The following is a 20,000-nucleotide window of genomic DNA, read 5'->3' as shown; positions in this document are numbered from 1 at the left end:
ACATTACACTTGAACTTCTACATGTCTGTACAGTTGATAAAACCAAACTCTAAACCAAACTACACTAAATCTGGAAAATTAAAATATCATATTTAAGTGTATTTTACACCGGGCAAAGCATGGCGCCACTCCCCGCTAGTATATATATATATATATATATATATATATATATATACTAGCAGAAGTACCCGCCGTTGACTGGGTTCAAAAACAGCCTACAGAAAATGGACTGTGATTGATGAAAGTATGATAGGTTATGAAAAGGAGGGGGTTGTAAAGAGATAGGTTTTGATACTCAAAAATTTTACCCTAAGCAAAATATGATGAAAGTAAAGATAATTTTCGCGAAAATATATTATTTATATCAACTTTGTTTCCATTCGTAGCCAAGAGTGACCAACAAAATGATTTTTTTCCTTACAAAGAGAAAGTGTTATATATTTAATAATATAAATATACAAGAAATAAATGTTACCATAGTAAATAAAAGTTACTGTTATGGTAGAAAAGTTTATTGGTTTTGTATTTTTAAGTAATTTGTAAAAAAAATTTTTTTTTTAAATTCACGAAATGGTTTGAAAAAAATCAAAATGGCAGCGACTTTGAAATGGAGAGCCCCGTTTTCAATTTGAAGGAGGGGCACCTGAGCATTCTGTGTTAACAATTTAAGAGAGTTCCATCAACGTAAGGAATATTTATAAACATATTTTAATGTTTTCCGTTATTTTATGCTTGAGGAATATTCGATTATGGCACGTGTAGTTTATATAAAAATTCATTTAAGTAGTTATCGCCTCATATTTCGGTTTAATTTCGGTTCGCTGAAATTATTTCAAGTAAAGAGCATTAAAAACTATTTCAAAACAAAAAAAAAAAACATGAACTGAACTTTTATTGACTATGGTAACATTTATTTCTGGTATATTTATTTTTTCGGGTAGTCGTTTGTTGGCTTTTCTGCTAAACACTCTTACTAAATAATATCGACAAAACATCGAAAAACAAAGAAACAAAACAATTTTTGAAAAATAATGAAGCTTTACTTACTTTAGTAAAATAATCCAAAACAGCAAAATGGGATATTAAAAAAGTAAACACGTAATTACTTTAGTTTTTTAAAGCAAAGAATCGATATAAATATGAATAAGAAGTAAATGGTGCCCTTTTCAAGCAGAACAGCTTCGTTTCAGTTTTACAGTATTGAACAGTGTAGTATTGCGCCGTTGGATTCAGGGTTGTACTATTGTAATGTAAAGAACATGCAGAAACGGTGGTAATCAACTGAATTCCTTCTAGTACACTGACAAAAAAGCTTAAGCAGATATATAAATAAAAATAAAAAGGTTATGTAAATGTCTTTAAAAAGACACGTAATCATGTGAGCAGGAGTTTTCCTTCTTTTGAAACGATAACAAGTAACGTTCTTATTTTTTATTATTTATCTATTTATCGTTTTTCGAAAGAGTGCCACGTGCAAGTGGAGAAGGAAAAAACATTATTAGTTATGCAAAATTTGTGTCGAGAATTGTCTAAAGTTCCGACTTTTTTTTGGCTTTCACTTTAATAAGAACATGAATTTATGGGGTGAATTTATTCAACACAATATGATTCAACTCAAAAAAATAAATAAAAGCTAACGTGAATTAAGATTAAAGTTAAGGTGTTATTGTGGACCCTCACCTCTTTTAAAAAACCTTGTTAAACTTTGTGACATATTTCCATTCTATGGAGATCAGGCACGAACGAACACCCAATAATTTTATTATACCATATTTCTTCAAACTGAAACATAATTATCAAAGTATACTTACGCAAATAGATACAAAAAGTCTTTGTTAAAGTTTGTACCATATTTCCATGGAGTACAGGCGCGAACGCAGACCCCACAATTTTATTATACCATCCCCATTTAAGTTGAAACATACTTATCAAAGTATTCTTATGTACATCTATATCAAAAACACTTGTAAACATTTTTTTTTTTACATTTTTTTTATTTCCATACTTTGGGGGCCAGGTGGGAACGCAAACCCCACAATTTTAATGAACCACCGTTCGGCCAGATCAAACATACCCATTCTTGATCCTCGATACATCTTCTATCATTATATGTAATCAGTTTTTTAAAATAGTCAACCATATAGGAGCCTATTCGTCACCACACACACACACACGTTCTATTCATATTATAGAAAAAAAAAATATATATATATATATATATATATATATATTTGTTCACTGTTTGTGGGGAAATTTTCCAGCATCAAAAAAAAAATGTTCAGTATAATATTTATTTATTTATACTGTTTTTTCTAACCTTCTAATATATGTGTGTGTGTGTGTGTGTATATATACTCATATATATATGTTTACATATATGTGGATGTATATATATATATATATATATATACGTATATATAAGGTAAAATTAAAAGCCAAGAACAATGCGAGATTTTTTTTATATATAGAGTAAAATTAAATGAAAACAAAAGAAATAAATTTCTTTTTTTTTGTTGTTTGTTTTTTCTTTTTCACACAAATTTTGACTCTAAACAACAGTATATTTTTTTTTTTCCCCTGTTGTATTCAATGGTGTTATAAATCTCAATATATTTCAGACCTATTAGTCCTTTTTCAAGAGAAGACAGCGGAAGAGGGTTCAAAAATGGAAAAGCAGCTATAGAGTTTGCCACGTGATACCGCAAATATAGAACAAAAAATGACGTTCCCTTCAACCCTTGCTTGAATAGTCATCTCCCTTGATTCACAAACGCAACAAGTATTTAAACACCAACTGATTTATTTTAACGTTCTCCTAACGTCATTTTTTGTTCTATATTTGCGGTATCACGTGGCAAACTCTATAGCTGCTTTTCCATTTTTGAACCCTCTTCCGCTGTCTTCTCTTGAAAAAGGACTAATAGGTCTGAAATATATTGAGATTTATAACACCATTGAATACAACAGGGGAAAAAAAAAAATATACTGTTGTTTAGAGTCAAAATTTGTGTGAAAAAGAAAAAACAAACACCAAAAAAAAAAGAAATTTATTTCTTTTGTTTTCATTTAATTTTACTCTATATAAAAAAAAAATCTCGCATTGTTCTTGGCTTTTAATTTTACCTTATAATTTTCTACAACAATGCTTCAAGCAAACTACAATCTACTTTATATATATATATATATATATATATATACAGTGGGGGAAAATAAGTGTTGGACACATCCCATTATTCTTTATTTAACACATTTTTTATGCAGCGAATAACGCGAAAATTTAACAAGAAATAGTTACTAATTTAACAATAACAAATAACTTTAGAAATTGGAAACTTTTAATGCATAACAAAAATTATATAATAAAAACGAGAATAGCCGGAAAAAAGTATTGGACACATTGTTTTAAATTATATTTTATTATTTTTTTTTATAAATAATGCTGGAAATTGTTATTTGCATTTTAATTTGCCGACACTATTATACATTTTAGAAGTTTCTCGATTGTTGTAGACCATACTCTACGTCGTTGGAAAGTATTGAAACACATTAGTCACCAGTAAGCCATCACACGTGAAGGTTCTCAGGATGAGTAAACGTAAAGAACTCTCTCAAGTTGTCCGTGATAAGATTATTGTCGAGCACAAGAATGGAATTGGTTATCGGTGTATATCTGCTCAATTCAAAATCCCTGTAAGCACCATAGGGAACCTTATTAGAAAATGGAAGGTGCATGACTCAACCATGAACCGTCCATGCACCGGAGCTCCTCACAAGATGTCTAATCGAGCAGTGAGAAATATTGTATGAAAAGTTCAGCAGCAACCGAGAACCACACAAGGCGAACTTCAGAAAAATTTGGAAGAAGCAGGGATAGTAGTAACGAAACCAATGATTAGTAATGTACTCCGACGCAACGGTCTTAAATCGCGTACACCTCGAAAGACACCATTACTAAAAAAATGTCATGTTAATGCTCGTCTGGAGTTTGCAAGAGACCACTTATTGAAAACAGATGATTACTGGAAGAATATGATCTAGTCTGATGAGACGAAAGTGGAACTTTTCGGCATTAACTCTGTACGTTGAGTATGGAGAAGAGATGGCACAGGGCACGATCCCAAGAACACCCTCCCCACTGTAAAGTTTGGTGGTGGAAATGTCATGCTCTGGGGATGCTTCTCTTCAAATGGTACTGGGCCACTTCATATTATAGATGGAAAGATGAATGCGACCAAATATCAGGAAATTCTTGAAAATAATCTCTTGCCTGCTTCTAATGCGTTCAACAAGATAATAATCCCGAACATACTACTAGAATAACCTCCGATTGGTTCGTACAGAACAAAATAGATGTTCTTAAGTGACCCAGTCAGTCCCCAGACTTAAATCCTATAGAAAATCTATGGAGAGTGCTCAAAATCATGGTCCACCAGCGAGATCCACGCAATATTCAGGATTTGAAGAAAGTATGTGTTGAAGAGTGGGCCAAAATCTCGCCTGGACGTTGTCACAAATTAGTTTCGTCGAATAGAAAACGCCTCGAAGCTATAATAGCCAATAAGGTGTTTTCAACTAAATATTAGATGAAATTGTGTTAGTGTGTCCAATACTTTTTTCCAGCTATTCTCGTTTTTATTATTTTTTAAAATTATTAAAAGGTTCCAATTTCTAAAGTTACTATTTCTTGTTAAATTTTCGCGTCATTCGCTGCATAAAAAAAATGTGTTAAATAAAGAATAATGGGATGTGTCCAACACTTATTTTCCCCACTGTATATATATATATAATATAGACTTGTATGTAATATACTGAGTTCGTGTAATTCAGTAAGTTTTCATATACCAATGAGTTTTAAGCCAAAAAGAGTTGACTTAAGGAGTAAGTTACAAAATTATCATATTTCATAATTGAGCATTCCCTACACAATGACTGTCAATTTTCAGTCTACACACTTCGAGATTTGACATAAGGGATATTGAGATTTGGGAAAATCGTTTTGATCAGTTTTCGCTCAGAAATTTGCTGTTAAGGGGTCAAAGTTCAACGATTTTAGCTTTATATATATATATATATATATATATATATATATATATATAAATGTTTAGAGGTACAGAATTTGTATATGGTTTTAAATAAAATAGTAGACGGAAGTTTCTCGAGAGCTCTTTCGGCTATCATCTCTTCAGGAGAAAATCGATAGCAATCTAAATAGTATTGTAACGAAAATAAAGAGTTCCATCGAAGATCAGACAAGGGAGGATGGGGTATGGTGGTCTCCCTCCTTCTGCAGCCTTGGACTTTGCTATTGGCCAGCATTTGGTTGACAACCCGTGCTGTGCCGATAGATATAAAATAGATTGGTTTGAGGTGCTACATAGAGCGGACTCCAAAAACCATTTAAAGATTTTGGAGGTCGTCTCTATCGCGGTGCGTCAACCTTCTTTGTGCCGGCAAAAGGAAACATCAAACGCATTGTTTCTCTTTGGGGAACTTTGAATTTTTTTCTCCCTCTTTTTTTTTTTTTTTTCTCCCTCGTTGTGCCAACATTTTTAATCGTTTTTTAAACGTAAATAAATTTAATTAATGTCCCCGTACGTTGGCACATTAAATAAGTTCCCCAATAGAACTCTTTATTTTCGTTACAATATTATTTAGGTTGCTATCGATTTACTCCTGAAGAGATGATAGCCGAAAGAGCTCTCGAGAAACTTCCGCCTACTATTTTATTTAAAACCATATATATATATATATATATATATATATATATATATATATATATGTGCACATAAAGTTATGAACAGTACATAGGGCCCGAGCAAAGCCAGGTGGAACTGCTAGTATATATATATTGTGTTTTTAAAAAAAATCAACTAAAGAATTTATCAGTATTGAAGTTTAAAACAAAAACAAAATCGGCTTTTTATTTCAGGGTCTTCTCATCCGTGCTTATCTGAGGAAGCCCCTACAATTCTAAAAGTTTAAGGTCAGATACTGAAATAGTATTAAGTTTATTTTATTTAGTTGCAGTTTCAGATTTTATTCAATACCGTGTGATCTTTAGTTCAATACCAATTCTTTAATAATCTATATATATAAAAGCGAAAATGTATGTATGTATGTATGTATGTTCGTTTTTTCTGTATGTCTACAAAAGGCTTTTTTCAGAGAAGCAGTCACTCGCTTCACAACTTTTTAAATCTTTTTATATCACATATAAATCGTAATATCTCACAGTTAACAACGAAGCTCGCCTGTCTATTTAATTTGCTCGATTTCAACATTTGTCGCTCGCCGCATGTAGGTTAGTCGTTTTCCTATAACATCTTGGGAAAATAAGAATAAAAAAAAGCGTTCCGCAGTAAATGAAATACTATCCCACAGTCAAACTTGACCTCATTAACTAATTAAAACGGGCATCTGCCAAATCCAAGTAATTAAATAAATTCAAACGTGTTTTTGTTAGCATCTCGTGGTGGCCCAATGGTTAACGTTGCACGTGTTTGTTTGTTTTTTCACACTTTAATTTACAACTTTGCCTTAAGGGTTCGATTTCGATCCTCATACTTCCTTTTTTTTTAACCCCCCCCCTTCCCCGGAGTTTCCACACACACACCTCCAAACACCCGGGCAACGCCAGGTATCCCTCGCTAGTCTAATATATAAAAAAGCTATATGCCTGTCTGTCTGTCTCCATATTTTCAAACTCTATCACCCCCGAAACTAAAATGTATAGCGTGACACTTTTGACGTAAAGAAAATAGTTTTTTGTGACATAACAGAAACATTTCTATGAAAGTATATTAAAATGAAAAAAGAATATAGATAGATTTCTATGAGTCGTTCTGTTTATAATTGTTTATTCTTGAAAAAAAAAAACTTACAGCCATTGAATTATAAGTGGTTTGCCATACTTATAGGTAAATGTGCTCTGAACAGATACCATAATACTTAAAGTTAAAAGATATTTCAAAATTTGAATTTAATTTAAACGTGAAAAAAAGAAATTGGGTCGCTGAAAACGTACACAGTAAAACAATACATTGTAAAATAGTAGCGCTAGGGGCCTCAAATAATTGGATTTTTTAAGGGATCAAAAATGGGTCAAAATTTAAAAAAATTGTTAAATATTTTATACATTCATCTTACTTTATTTTTAATTTTAATTTGGTTTATAGTCATGTTAGTAGTTCTGAATGGTACAGTTTCGGTTTCGATTCTTAGTGATGGCACCCAAATGCATTTTTCTTTACTTTTGAAATTACCACTATATAATAATATATACAAAATCTGGACAAATTAAAATATCATATTTAAGTGTATTTTACAACCGGGCAAAGCCTGACGCCACCCTCCGCTAATATATATATATATATATATATATATATATATATATATATATATATATATATATAAGGGAAAGTGTCTGTCTGTGTGTCTGTCTATGTACATTTCCCTACTAAACTACTCTGTCAATTTTTAGTCTACAGACTCGAAATTTGATATACAGGGTACTGAGATTTGGGAAAATCTTTGTGATCTGTTTACGGCCGGAAATTTGGCTGTTAAGGGGTCAAAGTTCAACGATTTGACCTTTGAGAACTCTACCAAACTCCTCTGACAATTTTGGGTATAAACAAATGAAATTTTATATATAGGTTCCTTGAACATGGATCTAACTTAATAACTTGATTTAAGCCCAAAACAATAAATGTTAAGGGGTCATAATAGGGGTCAAAGTTTTTAAAAATTTGACTTTTGCAGTATATCAAATTACTTTCTGGTCTAAACGTTTGAAATTTGACATAAATGGTATTCAGAGATAGGGCAAGCTTTTCAATCGGTTTGGCTCGAAAATTTGAGCTACAAATATATAAATCTATGTATATATGTTCGCCTGTCTGCCTAAAACTTTCGACAGCGGCGACGGATTTTCACAAGATCAGTATCGTTTTGAAGCTCGACCCTTCAGACGACAAATACCAAAGAATTGGCTAAAAACATTAATTTCTTCACCCTCAACTGGGCACTTTTCTACAGGGAGGGGTCGCTTTTTTCACCGATATTTTCAAAAGTCATCCCCTCTTTTCGATTGACTAACCTTAATTTAAACCTACGGATTCGAGCCTTCCTTCCTACTAACACCCTAACCCTAACACACACTCCCAAACACCCGGGCAACCATGCTAGTATATATATATATATATATATATATATATACATATATATATATATATATATATATATATATATATTTGTTCACTGTTTGTAGGAAAGAATTCCATCAAAGTGCTCGATTATAAAGAAAAAATATAATAGCTTAAAGTTGAACTTTACAATCAAAATTTATTGTTCGACTGAATATTCGAAAAAATAATTTACAAAGTTTTTATTCTGCAGAGTTTCAAAGAATGCTATTCTTGCATCGTCACGCTGGACCTTATTTTGGAATCCATTCTCTCTAAAGAACTATTTTGCATTTCGGATCAACTTGAGAGGATTTTATGCAAGCTGAAATATTATACGCGGTTTGTTTTTATATATATTTTTTTAACATACAATAAATTGCTGTTTCACTTAATGCCTTAACTAGCAAATTCTAGCATTGCTACAAATATAATTTGCTGATTTCTTTATGTCCTCTGATGAGAAGAATAACAAGAATAGCATTCTTTCAAACTCTTGAAGAATAAGGACTTTGTAAATTGTTTTTTGGAGTATTCAGTCGAACAATAAAATTTGATTGTAGAGTTCAACTTACAGTTTTAATTTTCTTTCTCATATATATATATATATATATATATATATATATATATATAGTAAGTTATAAAATATATATGGCGATTAAGCTACACTGAATATTCCGCGCTTAATCCACTCTAGGACTCTTCAGGCTTATGCGCAAATTTTGTGGTTATTTGTCATTTTTATATACGCATCTTCTATTGAGATATTAGTTAGCCAATCAGCTTACTAGTATCCACCGCACCCTTCCTATCAGCCAATGAGCATGCACTTATCAGACAAAGGCCTATTTGACCTCTGGTTGACCTGTTCCTTTGTGTGTGCTCTATTTAGCCTGGATATCTAGTTTCTTGATCCGTTTTAAATCTAGGTTAGGGTTTTTTTTTGGTTTCTTTTAATGTTAGTTTACATATAAATATATATATATATATATATATATGTACATGCATATATGCACATATATATATGCATATATATATATACATGCATATATGTGTGATCCTTTATGTATATTCATGTTTATTTAATTTATTTATTTGTTTATTTTCTATTGTTTTTGTTAGTTTTAAAACTATTTTGTATCGCTATCCTGTGAGTAAATTAAGTAGTTATATATATATATATAAGTGATGGGACGATTCCACTATTTTTCCCGATTCCGATACAATTACTGATTCCGATTCTTTAAAAATCTCTAAATATTTAATCAATAAATATTTATTATTTTATTATTACTATACAAGCAATAAAAAATAAAAGAGAATTTAAAAAATCGGTTTTGGCATCAGCTTCGATTTCTCTGATTCCAATTAATCGTCCCAACACACATATATATATATATATATATATATATATATATATATATATATATAAAGCGTAGTTTATCAAGCAACAATATTTGCGAAAGAAAACCCGAATAACAAGAAATATTATATAGGCATGACTTCCTTAGATTTCAAAACCCGATACTATGACCACAAAAGCACATTCAAAAATAAAAAACACTGTATAAAAACAACACTAGCGAATAAATACTGGGAACTCAAAGAAAGCGGACATTCGCCGGTAGTCGAATGGAAAATAATGAGACAAGCTACCACGTGCAGACATTTAGACGACCCATGTAAATTATGCCTCCATGAAAAATTTGCTATCCTGTACTTTAAAGAACCCCAAAATCTATTAAACTGTAGGCGGGAAATAGCAAACAACTGTGTTCACAAAATAAAACTTACTCTAGGATAGCGATAAAAAATAGCTTTAAAACTAACAATAACAATAGAAAACAAACAAATAAATAAATTAAATAAACATGAATAGACATAAACGATCACACACATATATGTATATATATATATATATGTATATTTATATGTATAAAAAAAAAGAGAACGGCCACCTAAAACCACTAACCTAGTTCTAAAACAGATCCTTTATTTTATAAAATGCTGATAGGAAGGGGCGCGGTGGACACTAGAAAGCTGATTGGCCAACTAGAAATCCTCAACATATATAAAAACAAGAAGCAACGACAGAATTCGCGCATAAGCCTGACGAATCCTATAGTTGGATGAAACGCCGAATATTCAGTGTAGCTTAATCGCCATATATATTTTATAAATTACTATATATATATATATATATATATATATATATATATATATATATATATATATATACGAGCAAACAGTTAATAAAACATGTTAAAAACATGTTGAAAAAGAGTTAAAAACATATTTAATCTGAAAAGGAAACACTTGATAAGTGGATAGTCCGTAATCCGCGGAGTTTCGAAGAAATACTTTCCTTCTCATCAGAGGGTAAGAATTAGCAAAATGCGAGATCGGATTTTGCATGCAAAGTATTTGATGAAACAACAAGTAAGTCAAAGATCTTACTTGATAACAAAAAAGTGAAGCAGAGGGAATATGGTGAAGAAAAAGGTGATTATACATTAATGGATAGTCTGGTGGAAGATAAATAATCCAGTGACGGTAAAATCCAAATATATAACTTTTTTATTTTATAATATATATATATATATATATATATATCTATATAATACTAAAAGTCTATGGATCTTGTATGTTTGCAATCAGATTTCCGGTTTTCAACATCCGGTTGCGCATGCGTAAATAGCAACGTCTTCAATCCGTTATTCCAATTCCGCAATTTTTATATCGCTTTTGATACAAACAATTTCATTTAATTTGATCAAATAGTTATTTATATATACAAATAATACATAGATTCATAGATAATTATAGTATATATTATAAAATCTATTTATCTATGAATCTATTAATAATATGAAATATTACCCTATACAATTTATGGAAAGAAAACACCTCTCACTTTCCCTCTAATAGATTTCAACACTCCTACTCCCTCTGTTTTCGTTACGTACGCGAGAAATAGTTACGTGTATGTGTGAGAGAGAGAAAAAGAGAGCGATGTAAAACTGGATAGAGTTATCCCCCTTAACTAATGCAGACCTTTTTACTAGAGGGCGTTATTACAAAAAAATTTCTTTTTCTTCTTCCCATGTTTTTTAAAGTCGTCTGCTTACATTTCCAAACGGAAAGCTGAATCGGTAAATGCACACATATCTATTACATTAAATAGTGTTTTCATTTAAACAATGGGTACTGAATGTTTGCTTAAATTAAATAAAAAAGTTACATTTTATTTTCATTTTCTATTTAAAAAGCCATTATTAGCATGTGGAGAGTGTTTTTTTTTTATTAGTCTGTACTTTCAACTAACAATTTCATTTAAAAGATGATATATCAAAATTTGAATTTAACTATAATAAGGATTATGATACCTGTTCAGTGCATATTTACCTATAAGTATGAGTAACCACTTATAATTCAGTAACTGTAATTTAAAAAAAATAACAATTATAATAAACAGAACGACTCATAGAAATCTATCTATATTCTTTTTTCATTTTAATATACTTTCATAGAAATGCTTCTGTTATGTAAAAAAAAAACTATTTTCTTTATGCCACAAGTGTCACGCTCATACATGAATTCCATAGCTAATATAACGTACTGACCCAACGGGTCACGGGTGGTCTAGTATATATATATATATATATATATATATATATTAGTGATGGCCAATTGCACTATTTTTTCCCGATTCTGATACAATTACTGATACCGATTCTTTTTACATCTCCAAATATTTAACTATAAAGTTATTTTTTCCTAATCATCAGCTAAAAAAGTTTTCTTTTCAATTTCATAAATATTTTCTTATTGGGGGCCGGGAGGGGCTTATCTATAGATTTTTGTTTTATTTAAAATCAATAAATATTTACTATTTCTTAATAAAGCCAGTAATCAAAAAGTAATAATAAAAAAAAAATAATTAAAAAGAATCGTTTTTGGCATAAGAAATTTTCACAATTCCGATACCCTCAAAAGTCCTAATTTTTCCTGACTCCAATTCATCGTCCCTACACTAATCTATACATCTATAAAAATGAAATTGTCTGTGTGTGTGTGTGTGTACATTTCCCTACTAAACTACTCTGTCAATTTTCAGTCTATTTCGGGAATATCTTTTTAATCAGTTTTCGGTCAGAAATTTTACTGTCAAGGAGTCAAAGTTCAACGATTAGCTCTTTGAAAACTCTACCAAACTCCTCCGCCAATTTTGGCTCTAAACACTTGAAATTTTAGATGTAGGTTACTTGGACATGGATCAAACTTTTTAATTACATTTGAGATCAAAACAATAAATGTTAAGGGGTCAAAATTGGGGTCCAAGTTAAAAAAATTGACCGCTGCAGTCTCAACCAAATTACTCATCCAATTTTTGGTTTAAAGATATAAAATTTTACATAAAGTGTATTCCAACATTGGGCAAGCTTTTTAATCGGTTTTGGCCAAAAATTTAGCTGCCAAGGGGTCAAAGTTAAAAAGATTTGACCTTTGCGTTCTCTAGCAAACTACTCAGCCAATTTTGGGTCTAAACATTTAAAATTTTACATAAAGGATATTCAGATATGCAGCAAACGTTTTAATCAGTTTTGGGGCGAAAATTTGGTTGCCAAGAGGTCAAAAGTTGAAAGAGTTGATCTTTGCAGACTCTACCAAACTCCTCCATCAATTTTGTGTCTAAACACTTGAAATTGTAGATGTAGGTTACCTGGACATGAGTCAAACTTTTTAATATATATATACATATGCACATATAGTTATGAACAGTACATATGGCCTGAACAAAGCCGGGCTGAACTGCTAGTATATCTATATTTCAAATATAAATTTTTACTTCAAATGTAAATTTGTTGGGGGGGGGGGTCTTTTTTTATGAAAATGTTTTTTGACAACAAGTAAAAAAAGTCGATTTTTTTTTCTCATCAGCTAAAAGATCTTTCTTTTTAATTTCATAAAGTGATACAAAATGATCGAGATCTTTGCGGATCCAATCTTTATCTTCATCGGGCATCCTCTGAGTTTCATCCATTGATTCTCTGCCACATTTCTGAATCATTTTGTTTCAGCTCGGCATTTCACAGGGCTCTACGGACAAAATTATCTTTAGTTGACCTTTGACAACTAAATATTTTCGTTTACTAGCCAAATCTACATGATTTTTAGAATATGACATCTTCGTTCTGTGACGAGTATGTACATCATTAAGATTTTTTTATTTTGTTTTTTAATAAGTGTAATTCTAAAATATAAAAGCGAAAATGTATGTATGTATGTATGTATGTATGTATGTGCGTTCGCTTTTTCTGTATGTCTACAAAGGCGAGTGATTCTTGTGAAAGTTTGCCAAGGGGAACCATAGATTGGAGCTCAGTCGTGCACTTTCCATTAAAATAACGATAAAGTGGATTGTATTATTGATTTAAAGAATACATCTATAAACATAAAAGTGAAAATGTATGTATGTGGGTTCGCTTTTTCTGTATGTCTACAAAAGACTTTTTTTCAGAGAAGCGGTTGCTCGCTTCACAACTTTTTAAAACTGTTTATATCACATATAAATCGTAATATCTTACAGTTAACAACAAAGCTCGCCTGCCTATTTAATTTGCTAGATTTCGGGAAGATAAATATTCAACATTTGTCGTTCGGCGCATGTGGGTTAGTCTTTTTCCTATAACATCTTGGGAAAATAAAAATCCCGCAGTCAAACTTGACCTCATTTACTCATTAAAACGGGCACCTGCTAAATCCAAGTAATTAAATAAATTCAAACGCGTTTCCGTTAGCATCTCGCGGTGGGGCAATGGTCAACGTCGCACGTTTTTTTGTTTTTTTTTCACACTTTAATTTACAACTTTGCCTCAACGGTTCAGGTTCGATCCTCATACTTACTTCTTTTTTTTTTACCCCCCCCCCCCGGAGTTTCCACACACACCTCCAAACACCCGGGCAACGCCAGGTACCCCTCGCTAGTTCTAAATATACGACAACTTTAATATTGATACTTGAAGGTATAAACATTCTAGTTCAGATATTTTTTGTAAACATCCTTCTTTAAAAAAATAAAGTATATTGTTCTATTAAACTTTTATTGTTTAAATAATTTAACTTTGTTCGTTTTATTAAAAAAAAAAAATTTGAAAAGATATTTTTCACTCAGCTTTGGAAGATTGTAATAAACAAAAAGAGTATATCGTTCTAAGAAAAGAAATACAATCGCCAAAAGATAAGCGTTTCATTATTTATAGTCGCCATTTTGAAAAATCACTCGTGAATGCGACTGTTTCACTCACAATGTTGAGCCCTGGAACTTGTTTTTATTTTCTGATGCACACAAAGGAAAAAGAGTGGTATTGCTAACCTGTGACAGTCGTCAGGATAGAGAAGTCCGATGCTTAAGGCAGAAACTCCTGAATAACAAAACTGGGTTGCATCCAACATCATAAATACTTTTTCTGTGTTTTTTTAACAAGCGTAATCCTAAATATACAAGAAATTTTATGTTGATATTTGAAGGTATAACATTCTTATTTCTTCAGATATTTTTTTAAAACAGCCTTCGTTAAAAAAAAAAAAAAGAGTATATTGTTCTATTAAATTTTTATTGTTTAAATAATTTAACTTTGTATAAAAAAAAATTCAGATATTTTTTACTCAGTTGTCAGTGAAAGCAATACAATCGCCAAAAGATAAGCGTTTCATTATTTCTAGTCGCCATTTTGAAAAATCACTCGTGAATGCGACTGTTTCACATGCAACGTAGAGCCCTGACTAGCAGAAAACCTGCCGTTGCCCGAGATTAAGAATCAAGAATGTTTCACACAACTAAAGTGACAACAATAAGTGTAATTCTAAATATACAACAAATTTTATGTTGATATCTTGAAGGTATAAACATTCTTATTTCTTCAGATATTTTTTTTAAACAGCCTTCGTTAAAAAAAAAAGAAAAAGAGTATTGTTTTGTTTAAACCTTTTTATTGTTTAAATAATTGAACTTTTATAGGACGTTCCCCAGTACGAAAGGGTGAATGCGGTATTATGGTGGAAGAAGATACTAGCTAAGAGAAACTTTTGTTTATGTTGCATAAGGGGTCTCATTAAAAGTCTTAAAGAGAATTTCTTAGAAGGGATGCTTAGAAAGAGTCTTATTACAGAGGGATGTTGAAGGAGTCTTATTAGAAGTGATGCTTGTTGTATCTTAGAGAGACTGTTTATTAAGAGGGATGTTGATGTACTCAGAAAGAGATAAATGTTGTAAGAGACTAGATAGATATTGTTCATGTTATAAGAGAGATTCTTATATTTTAAATGTTCCTTCTTTGTTGTGTAGAATGGAAGAAGAAGTGTTCGGACAGTTCGGACATTATGTAGCCATGATGATGTTGAGACGTGTATGTAAAGACATATATTAACACAAATACATAATACAATTGGACTTTACCTTTCTGTAGGAACCATAAGACACAAGACGAGCTTTACAAAAAAACATAATGGTTTATTCTTCACACGGCCGTGATTCCATCATCAAGAATTCAAAGTTTCACATTTTTCCTTGAAGTGACGTCTCGCTTCCAGACGTCTGAATCTCTCTGAGTTTTCTCACTGACTGCTCTTCTAACTAAAGTTTTTCTCTTCCTAGAACTTTCTATTTTCCGTGACGTCATACACATGTTAAAACATGTGCATTCTTTCGTGTGTCCTGGACATACGTGTCCTAAACTTTTCCTATTTCTACAAAAGGAATTTTAACCTATATTCAATATGTTAAAACATTATCTTATAAGCTGCATTCTTTCAATTTAAAATTTCATAATAAACTTGAGAGTTAACATTCTTTTCTTGAATATTTTATCTATTTCTAAACAAATGTTTGTTTTACATTTTTAAATTCTCACACGTAATCTATTTCTAAACTAGATTACGAGGTTCGAATTTCGCCTATGCCATTTCATTTTCATTTTAAACTAAATTCTCCATTTTTATACTTACATGAAAAGGGGACAGCCCTTATCATGTAACATTTAGTTCTGGAGTGACAAGGATGACCAACGACCCCCATTAAATAAGTGTAATTCTAAATATGCAACAAATTTTATGTTGATACTTGAAGGTATAAACATTCTAATTTCTTTAAATATTTTTTTAAACATCCTTTGTTAAAAAAAAAAATTTTAAACACGAGTATATTGTTCTATTAGATTTTTATTGTTTAAATAATTTAACTTGGTTTTATTTTTTAAAAAAAGTTGAAAAGATATTTTTTACTCAGTAGTGAACTTTGGAAGGTTGTCAGTGAAAGAAATACAATCGCCAAAAGATAAGCGTTTCATTATTTATAGTCGCCATTTTGAAAAATCACTCGTGAATGCGACTGTTTCACTCGCAATATAGAGTCCCCCACGATAACTGCATTAATTTAACAGAGATATTCTAAAAGATAAAGTTATCTTGGTGGATAAAGTCAGACCTAAATAGCATTCAAGATGACAAATAAAACTGTTTCTGACTGTTTAAAACTGTTTCATTTGTCACTGTTGTGCCACGTTTCGTGGCTTTCAAGCCAAATATCAAAGTCCTATCCTGCTTTGACAGAGTACAAAATAGACTTCGTGGTTTAGTGGGGGATGCCCTTTTCTCTTCCCTGCAACCTCTCTCCCACAGAAGAGACGTTGCAAGCCCATCTTTGTTTTATCGTTATTTCTATGGCAGGTGCTCGTCTGAACTATAATCTCTGGTCCCCCCTCGCCAATCTTTTACAAAAAACACCCGTCTAGCTGAATCCACTGTCAAAAACTTTCCCCACTCTTTATCTATACTTAAATCAAAACGTAGATTCCATGAACAAAGCTTGTTTCTTAGAACTGCACGCCTGTGGAACTCTGTTCCATCTGCCTGCTTCCCTCCTGACTACAACTCGGATGTCTTCAAGTCCAACGTAATCAAATTCCTGATGAACCGCCCCCTTAAGTAGACACTTTAAATATCCACACTAACGTACTATACTTACAATAACCCTTATCCCTGAGTGGCTTCCGGGCTTTGATAAGTGGTGACCACCTTGTAAAAAAAAAAAAAAAAAAAAGTCCTCGACACAAATGAATTATTGTATTACCTTTATTGTCATCTTTTTGTGAATAAAAAATGTTTTAAACAATTGGGTTCTAGGTAGGACGTCCCCCAGTACGAAAGGGTGAATGCGGTATTATGGTGGAAGAAGTTACTAGCTAAGAGGAAGCTTTTGTTTAGTTCTGGAGTGACAAGGATGACCAACCACCCTCATTTTTCCCTCCTTTTTGAGTTGGCCTTGTGCTTAAGTTTTTTGTTCATGTTCATTTTTAGCTTGAATAAAAGGATTTAATATCTCAAAGTGTAGTATCTGTTTTGATGCTACACTTGAGTAATTAGGCCTTGGTCAATGTAGGGGAAACCCTTCATACAGAGACAATTGCTATTTTTTTGGACACTGCCAGAGTGCTCCCCTTTTTGAGGGAGATGGTTTTCCCCCACATTTAAAAAAAACGACCTTGTGTCTAATTTGCTTTTTTGGGGAAGAAAATAAATACCATACTTTTTGTTCTCGGTTAGTGGAATCAGTGCAGTCCCGATACTGAGCGTAAAGTAATTGCCAGCAACAAAGATAGCGGCCATGAAGCAAATGCGGTTCATGACATCGCCAACAGCAAACTAATTGAATCCAAAATTCGACAATTTTTATAGTAACTTTGGAAGATTTTCATTGGTTGATTACCACAACTGGTGATTATAAAAACAATTGGCAAAATCATTGGTGTTGTACCCCCATTAGTTTGTCCGAAAACTGTTGAATATTCATCTTCCCGAAGTCGAGCAAATTAAATAGACAGGCGAGCTCCGTTGTTAAATCTGAGATATTATGATTTACATGTGATATAAAAAGTTTTAAAAAGTTGTTAGGCGACCGACCGCTTCTCTGAAAAAAGCCTTTCTTGGACATGCACAAAAAGCGAACATACATTTTCGCTTTTATATATATAGATAATTAATCTATATATATAATACAATAATAAAAAAAATTATTTTAGATTTTATTAATTTATTATTTATAATTAATCTATATATATATTTACTTAGATAATATTAATAATTGTAATATATATATGTCTACCTATTTATTTAATTTTTATACGAAACTAATTGAAAAATATACTGAATTTTATTTCCTGTTATAACATTTGTTGAATTGATAATTTTTTTTCATCTATATATATAAAAGCGAAAATGTATGTATGTATGTATATATGTATTTTTGTGTGTCTGCTAAAAACTTTCGACAGATGGAACAAAAATTCACAAATTTGGTCTCATATGAAAGGCCAATCCTTCGCCCGACAAATATCGAAAAATTGGCCAAAACCGTTAATTTTTTTCACCCTGAAATCAGCACTTTTCTACAGGGGGGTCAGCAAAAACCGTCCACTCATGACGAGATCGGTTCTACGCATGCGTCAGATGACGTCATAACCTGATTTAGTTTAAATATTTGAAGAACTGACACAGTTCATGTACGTCGTGTTAGCTCAGTTGGTTAGAGCGTTGGGTCATTATGTAAACGTTTTGGGTTCGAATCGTGGTGTGAGATTTCTTTTCTTTTTTTTTTCTTTTTTGAATTTTAATATTGAAGCAGGGTTATTTAAGCCATTTTTCACGTGTTTTCAGATTTTTTAACGTTTTTTTTTACTTATGTTTTCATTAAAAACTCCCACCCCGCCCGAGCACACACACCCAAAAGAACCCGGGCAACGCTGGGTACCCACCGATTTTTTAAATTTTAATATTGAAACAGGGTTATTTAAGTCATTTTCACGTGTTTTCTTTTTTTTTTTTTGGTTTTTATTTTTCAGTTTTAACGTTCGTTTTTCTGTTTTCGTTTTTTTTTTTTTCGATTTTTACATTTAACATCGTTCGTTTGCCTTGCATTAGTATTTTTTGTGTTTTTTTTCTCGATTTTTTTAAGTTTTAACTTTTTTTATATAATATTTAATTTTTATTTAATATTAAATAATATTCACTTCGCTTATTCTTATGTTTTGATTACCCCCCCCCCCACGCCCGAGCACACACACCTCTAAACAGTCTATATATAATTCTATGTTATTAATATTTTAATCAAATTTATTATTTCATTAGCTAAAATTCTTTTATTGATAGAAATTGGTAACCTGCTAGAAACCAATTAATTATTTGAAACTAAATGAAAGGTTAAATAAAGTTAAACATTTATGATAACAAAAATAGGTCAAAACAACAAACAAATGTTGGCATTTTGCAATTTGAATACAAGCCAGAGGTGTAGAGCAATGGAAGGAAGATGAAATTCGGAATTGTGAAGAGGAACGCAACAAACATTGAATCATGTTAAACTGTTTTGACTCCTAATGGGGGGTATGACACCAATGATTTTGACAATCGTTTTTATAACCACAAGTTATAATAACCAACCAATCAGAAGCTTCCAAAGTTACTATAAAAATTGTCAAATTTTGGATTCAATCAGTTCGCTGTCATCTGTTATGAAGCTGCATTTGATTCTTTGTCGCCATCTTTGTTATCAGGAATTACTTAACACTCAAGATCGGAACTGCACTGAATCTTCGCCACCATCTTTATTACTAGGAATTACTTAACACTCAAGATCGGAACTGCACTACATCTTCGCCGCCATCTTTATTACTAGGAATTACTTAACACTCAAGATCGGAACTGCACTGAATCTTTGCCGCCAACTTTGTTCAACATAATGTCTCAACACTTAACAGGTTA

General features: G+C 31.6%; 1 protein-coding gene across 3 annotated transcripts in view; it reads right to left on the bottom strand.

Annotated features, from left to right (window-relative positions):
* Nucleotides 1-20,000, bottom strand: part of LOC145270497 (transmembrane and coiled-coil domain-containing protein 4-like) — a 252,081-nt gene that overhangs the window by 182,873 nt on the left and 49,208 nt on the right. Inside the window, exon 1 of one of the 3 annotated variants that reach the window (XM_080126158.1) lies at nucleotides 15,643-15,765. The exons of the other annotated variants lie outside the window; for them this stretch is intronic. The gene's annotated coding sequence lies outside the window, so the exon portion shown is untranslated. Of the gene's footprint in view, nucleotides 1-15,642; nucleotides 15,766-20,000 lie in introns of those variants that run through there. 3 annotated transcript variants of the gene reach the window in all.

Source organism: Euprymna scolopes, chromosome 46 (genome assembly GCF_053919585.1).
Source record: "Euprymna scolopes isolate OS-2025 chromosome 46, ASM5391958v1, whole genome shotgun sequence".
NCBI lineage: Eukaryota > Metazoa > Mollusca > Cephalopoda > Sepiida > Sepiolidae > Euprymna > Euprymna scolopes.
Note: the sequence above shows the minus strand (reverse complement) of the source record. Positions and strands in the feature narration are given on the sequence as shown.